The sequence below is a fragment of the Nuphar pumila genome, chromosome 5, assembly GCF_984573655.1.
Source record: "Nuphar pumila chromosome 5, dmNupPumi1.hap1.1, whole genome shotgun sequence".
In the NCBI taxonomy this organism is placed as follows: domain Eukaryota; kingdom Viridiplantae; phylum Streptophyta; class Magnoliopsida; order Nymphaeales; family Nymphaeaceae; genus Nuphar; species Nuphar pumila.
Window position 1 is genome coordinate 1429172 of NC_143253.1, and position 7696 is coordinate 1436867.

A 7696-nucleotide genomic window follows, 5' to 3' on the forward strand; every position below is an offset into this window, starting at 1 on the left:
CAGCACGCTTAAGCAACACCACGAGACCCTCAACAATGACATTGAATAACAAAGGCGAGAGAGGACAACCTTACCGTAATCTATACCCCAACTTGATCTGGCCACCTCTAATGCCGTTAATTTTAATCATGGCCTGATCATTAGAGACCAATTTCCTCACCCACCTAAAAAAATGATGATCAATGCCAAAATTGGATAACATTTGAAATAAGAAGGGTCAATACACAAAATCAAAGGCTTTATGAAAATCTAATTTAAGAGAAAAATAGGGCTAGCCACTAAGATATAAGGAGTGAATGACTTTAGAAGCTAAGATGAAAGAATGGTGAATCCTCTTATTGTGGATAAAAGCGAACTGAGAGTTCAAAAATATTTGGTAAGCCACAACCTTCAACCTATTAGCCAACACCTTGGCAATCATCCGATAGAGGGCACTCATAATAGAAATCGGGCAAAACCTAGAGATATCAATGACAACATCATCTTTCATAATTAAATATATAATTGCCAAGTGAGTTTGAATAGGCAATCTGGAGTTATGATAGAACTCATCAAACATATTAATAACATCAGGCTTGACACAAGACCAAAAAATTCTGAAAAAAAATCCACATGAAACCCATCAGAATCTGGAGCTTTTCACCCCGACAAACCTTTGATGGCCCTAAAAATCTCGTCTTCAGAGAACTTCGTTTGCATAGATCTGACTTGATCTTGTTGAATCGACCCAACAAAAACAAGACCAATGACACCCTCCGCGTTAAGCAAAATAGAGTATAAATCTTTAAAATACTGAGCGACAGCTGAAATAACGTGTTGATTAAAGTACGAAATACTCTCAATGGTGATTGATAGAATGACATTCCTCCTATGACGATGGGAAGCATATGAGTGTAAAAATTTAGTATTACCGTCTCCAGCTGCAAGCCATTTTACCCTAGCCCATTGCTTCCATCGAATTTTCTTCTTGACCCTTCAGTTTTTCAAAAGCGTTGATAACTCAATAGATTTGGCTTGCAAATTCTGCAGGTTCAAATCAGAGAGAGACTCCGGGGAAGACATAGTTTGATACAACACCAAAGTTTCTTGCTCCCAATTAGTCATTTGCTGAAATTTAACCACATTTTGATTATGGAGCCAAGCTTTGATATTCTTAGTGAGATGAGACAACTTCTCATGACACCGGATAGCCGCCCACTGCTCATTTGAGAGCTTGTTTCAAGAGTCAGAAATTACCGTGTGAAAATCTGGCTCTTGGAGCCACCATTGTTCAAACACAAAACTCCTGACGGATTTAAAATCATCTTCCTAAAGAGTGATTAACTGACCAGAGATAGAAAGAGCTAACAAGATACACCTGACATTGGGAATGAGATCCAACAGATTTAGAGTGACAAAAACCCTGTCAAGAACTCTGCAGCATGAGCGAATCTGCCTATTCGACCAAGAGAAATGCTCCTCGATAAAAGGAATAGAGTAAAGGTGATGCCGATGAACAAAATCTTGAAAGCCTCGCATAAATAGATTATGAAGAACGAGATTATTAGAATCATGAATAGACAAAAGGCAATTAAAATTCTCCATTAGAAAATGGTACTCTTCGTTTGAGACGACGATCCTATTTAAGTCGAGAGGGAGATATGAATATGTTTACTACTAGCAAGAATAAAGGAGAAAGACATGGCAATATTGGAGCATAAAATTGGTCAGTTTCTTGTGAAGCCCAAGGGACCCAGCAAACATGATATTTAGTTTCAGTTATCAGATTATGAACCACGCGTGGAGACATATAAACTACAAAAACAACTTTTAGTGGCAGCTAAACGTGACATCCCATTCTGAGCTACATTAAAAGACAGCCATGTCATAGGTTTGGTTCATGTTCGCTCCATCTTTTTAGTTGTTCATGTACTTTGTTCTGGGAACGTTTTTGAGATCGTTCAAAAAAAGGTTTGGTTCATTCTACTGTTACTCTATGTATATGCTGGCTTCTACACTTTGCACCTCTTTCTCTCTCTCTCTCTGGTTTTCTGTGGGCATATAAAACGGACAAGAAGGGTAAATGTACACGATGAAATTGTAGCACAGTTGAACATAACTCTAGGTCATAGCCTCAAAGGCCAGGACTACGAAAGGCATCATAAGGATTATAGTATAACTACTGCCAATTTTTTACATGTGCCAAACCAAAATAATCCAAGAAGGCCAACAAAAATATCCACTCAAATCCAACCGGCCAGCTTTCTTCACAGCCCAAAAAGGTCTCTCCCCAAAGAATCTCCAACTCTATATGAACAAGAACAAGACAAACCCCAAATCAAATCCATAGCATCCCACTTAACTAAAAAAAACCATTATTATCTACACCATGAGCCACCCCTGGTTTTAGCTCTCTGAAATCCATGGGAAATAACAAAAACCCAAACAAAGAAAGACATATGGTACAGGCTCAACTCTCCTAGGGATGTGCATTCTTCTACTAATAACCAGTGTCAATCAAAAGAGTTTTATAAAATAAACCACTTTTGAATCATTATGATAACCATTCTTTATTCTTCACTAAATATGGGTAATCACTGATCACATTGTGAAGATATGGGTTCTTCTGAATTTACAGTGCACAGCTGTCAGAGAAGCCCAAGTGAGCCTTGTGTACTGAAACTCCAAGCTTATATTTAATTAACATTTTTTAATCTTCCCCAGAAAAATAGACAGCTCTTAAGGTAAAATTCTATTGGACAAAGGAGAATCCGAGGAGTGAAAAGTTCGATAAGAAAGAATTATTAAACACAAGCCACGTTTATGCCCCAAGGGCAAGTTTGGAAGCAAGAAAAAGTCTCGTAGGAAAACAAAGTTGCTTATGAGAAGTTTCAATATGATTACTTCTTCAAATGAATTTTTTTTGCTTGTTTGTGTAGCATGAGAAAAACAGTGAAAAATGTGAGAAAAAATGAGAGAGGTGGGTCACCACACACAAGAGAGAGAGGACGTGGGTCATCATCATTTTTTTTTCAGAATTATCTATTGGCTAGCTGCTAGCTTTGCATAATTCACCCCTTATTATTATTATTATTATTATTATTATTGTGTGCATATGCGTGCGTGCATGAGTCACACCAGAAGTAAAGAACCTAGAAAATGTTACATTTACATGATTCCATCTGCAGTTAGCGAGAAAGAAGAGGGAAAGGGAGTTAACTAGTTAACCAAACGATAAACATCCAGTAAAAATGTTGTTGTACCAATAACAGAAAAAAGGGAGGGTTAAACTGAGTTAACCGCTTTACTGTCACGTGCCTTCGCACATAACTGCCCAAGATTAACGTCCAAGAATGTGAATCAAGGTTAGAACAGTCAAAGTTGTCACATGACTACCTGCTTCCTTCCCATTAGAAAAAAGGACCCAAGTTCAGAATATAAATCAACCAAGCTCATCTTCTCCCTTTACCACTTTTCTCAGTGCAATCAAGAAGCCATGACAAGCATGATTAGAAGGGCTGTACTTGGTGCTGTAACACTACTACTTCTCATTCATATCTTCATGTCTTCTCTTCCTCTCTGCTATGCTAGAAATATACCACAAGGAAGTGCTGCTGCTTCTGCAAAAGACCCTACACATTCAGTGGTTTCATCTTATCAAACCCTCAAGGGATTGCAGAAAGATATGAAAAACCCCGTTTCACAGCCAGTTGAGAGCCTGAAGAGGATCCCGCCGAGCGTTTCGAATCCAACACAGAACAGTAGATCGAAGCAGCGGTTCAATTTTGGGGTGCAACTTTTATGTTCTAACAAGAACAGATAGCAGTAGAGAGAGAAAGTGATCAGATAACAATATATACTTGCAAAGAGGAAGAACACTTCTTTTTGTAGCGGTCTGTTTTCCTTTTTCTCCATGTTAAACAAAATTTCAGGCTTCTTTATAGAGACTATAAAATCTCTCTCTCTCTCTCTCTCTCTCTCTCTCTCTCTCTCTCTCTCTCTCTGTGCGTTTTAGTTAGTCTTTCTGAGGCCCGTAACTCAGAAGAACACATGGCTACTTTGATGTACAGGAAAAAGTATGTGAAAAGAAGGTGCGCTCTGAAATTTGGTATACATCAGAGAAATGAGCATAACCTTTTTCTTGTTTGGAAAACCTTGGGCATAAAATATATGAGTTCCCGCAAAAATTGATATAAGCGTTTGTGGAGACTATGATTATAACAGTCTTTCCTTTCTATTGATTTCATATTTGAATAGGAATTGATGCAGTTTTTTTTGGTGCATATGGTAGTATATAAAATATCTTGAGGAAGCATTTATATTGTGAAATGAGTTAGGATGGCATGAAGGAGCTGAAGATGGGACGTTATGTCACAACGGACACGAACCATAGCTTGGCACGAGCTCCAGCCGGGTGTTCGAAAAAAAAGACATGACAATATTTTTTATTATTTCATTGATGAGTTTTTTAATATTTTAGAGTATGAAAATATATTTATCATTGAAAACATTATTAAAAATTGATTATAAAAAAAAACTGTCTACATGTGTTATGGGGTACAACGTATCGTGTCCTCGTGTATAGTCGTGTCACTAGATATACATTGCCAAAAATGGCGTATCCCCTGTGGTATAGTCATGCAGTTGATGCTGTGGGCCAGGGGTAGCTTTCACTGGGTCCCACTGCCAATGCCACTTGCCATAAAACGAGATCTAGACTATGTAGTGGCCTAAGTGCCACCACATTGGGAGAAGAAATTGCTTATTAATTTGGAGAACATGGTCGTTAATCATTGAGCGCGCGTACACACACACACACACATATATATATATATATATATATATATATATATATAACTAGAATACGAGAACTGCCGTGTGAACTGGGCATTTTCAACATTTTTTTTTGGAAAATCCAACCGTGTAGATGTGTTAGGCATGATGAATTTGCTAGGAATCAGCTGTCGATGAAAAAATATGATTTTTGGGCACTTGAATATTTATGAAGATTATGAGCTATTGATTTTAAATCCTTAAAAAAATCTAGTTTACGCATCATAATGAGATGATTAAGAGCTTAGATTCAAGAGAAAAGAATAAAAAATCCATGAAAATCACGGTTCACACAGTAGTTCTCATACTCCTGTGATTATATATATATATATATATATATATATATATATATATATATATATATATATATATATATATATATATATTTTCAAGCATTTGGGTATTGTCAACTCAAGGAATTGCCTGAGAATTAATGAATTACCCACAAGAAGCAAACAAATAAAAAGACAAACTTAAGAAATAAACAAACAATGAAATACCAAAATATCTTTGTTTAGTGCTGAATAAGAGGTCTCGGTACTAGCTGACAATATTATGGGCTGGATATCTATCCAAGCTAAAGTTGTCGGATCTGGATCAATATGGAAACGAGCCTATTTCTTAGTCAGGCTCAACCCTGAAGGACCGTTTCCCATATTATTTAGAAACATAAAATTTGGGTCCGATCGAACCATACTAGTTTTCTAGTTTCATAAAATTAGGCACCTAATACTCCATATGAAATAGGTTCAACATCCAATCATGACACCATTATACCTATCTCCAAAATTGTGATTTGGGTTAGATAGAATATTTAAAACACTTTATATATATATATATATATATATATATATATATATATATATATATATATATATATATATATACAGAGAAACTACCCCAAGATCATAGACCTGCTGTACTTACGGTGAGCTTAGACCTTGCCCCAAGCGAGTCGTCACACTTCTGGTTGTGCAAGGGGTGACGTCCATGAGATTTGAACCTAGATCACCTGACTATTTAGAACACACTTGACTGTATAGTTAATTAAAAGACTTAGAAACTCAAGATTTCAGACTTGGTCCTCGTGTGACACCGAGAACCCTAAACTTCATTTCATTTCTTGTTTCTGTTCCCACCGACTGACCTCCGTCATGATATCCTCAATAAGAAGAAATGTTTGCACCAGTTGTGGAAATAATATAGTTCTTGAACTTGGTCGTGCTCGCCAAACATACCTTTAACTGTGTGCTTGTTTTTGTTTGTATTACTTGGGAGCATAAGCCCCTAAGAGAATGTCAGTGCAACGGATATCGGAGTGGTTGGTAGGAGCTGTCAGTGCAAGTCTCCTTGCGGTAGGACGTTGCAGGTTCAAACCTCAGTGGTACGTTGAATAATAACTGGTAGGATCTGCCTAACCCTAGCTTGCCTTTCAAAAAAAAAAAAAGGCCCTACGAGAAGTCCCCTAATGGTCCTGTCACAGAAATACACATCCAACATTAATATTGAAGAGTTTATTACAGTTCATCGTGGGAAGACCAGTATTGTACTAAATAAGATTACATGTCATAGATTTTCAAATATGTACTTATGAAGATGAAAAAAGTACATAGAAGGAGCTTGGTTTGCAGCAGACGGCAAGAACACATGCATGTGATGTAACATGTTGATGCCTTACTAAGGTGTAACATACATAGCCAATCTTTTCTTTTATTTCCTTTTTTTATATATTTTTTTGACAGAAAAAAAGATGCACTGATGCATGTGAAGAGCAATATCATGCACCATGCTCCAACAGATAAGGAGTCTTCCGGGAAGAAAGCTTGGGCTTTATATTTTATTGGTTAATACCATGTTAATCTAGCTTTCCAAAAGCTGGTTTAACATTGAAAATTTGTAGACCTTAGTGGAACTTGGGTCAAACATGGATCCTGTCTGAACTTTCTCCGTATTAAGGCTGGTAAATGACATGAATGAACCGAACAAGCTATGTTTGAGCTCGATTCATTTACCAGTAGACTAAGCTTGTGGCTAGGCTCATGCATGTATTTATCCAAGTGAAAAGTTGTAACGCCTCAAAAATCTAGGACTTGTAACCTTTAGAATTGTTTAGAAAGCTTTGAAATCATATATTTATCAGAGTTGAAATAGTACTTCAGCGGAAAATGATATTTTTTTTAAAACCACAAGTCAATGGACCTTGAGCGCATTACAGCATAAACTTTTCTTTCTCGAATCCCGCACAACTATTGAAATCAAATGGTTTTGAAATGCAGTTTCAATAATTGAGAATTTGTTCATGGGATTTGTGCAACTCATTATATTTGTTGAAACCAAAAAGAAGTTTACTAAAACAGTTTTAGTAACTCAAGGTTTAATTAAAAAAGAATTTTTGAAATACACTCCATACCAAATTTACCAACATGTCATCAGGAGCGAAACGTCAGGGAAAGAGCTCAATCTTGATCTCATCGCGTCATCGTGCCATCGCAGAGTGTATCACGTATGCATCACCTACCCATAAAATGGGTCAGTTTCACTAAAAACTGGTAGGTGCACATACAGGACGATATAGAACATAGTTAAGCAAAATAATTTAATATGTCAAGTAGACAGAAAATTATATAGCAATTTAGTTTCAACAGATTCATGGAGCAACTATCATGAGCAAAATGCTAAAACTATTACAAGCATTTCACTGGCATAAGTAAGCTAATTATTATAAGCAAAGCACTGCATAAGCAAGCAAAATACGATGCTACATCAACCACACACACAATTTCATAAGTATTGAAACATGTTTCATGCTATAGCTTTCATACGTGCATAACTCAACAAATTGTGTGATCGGATTTAAATTATGTTTCGATATTAACTGGCCAAG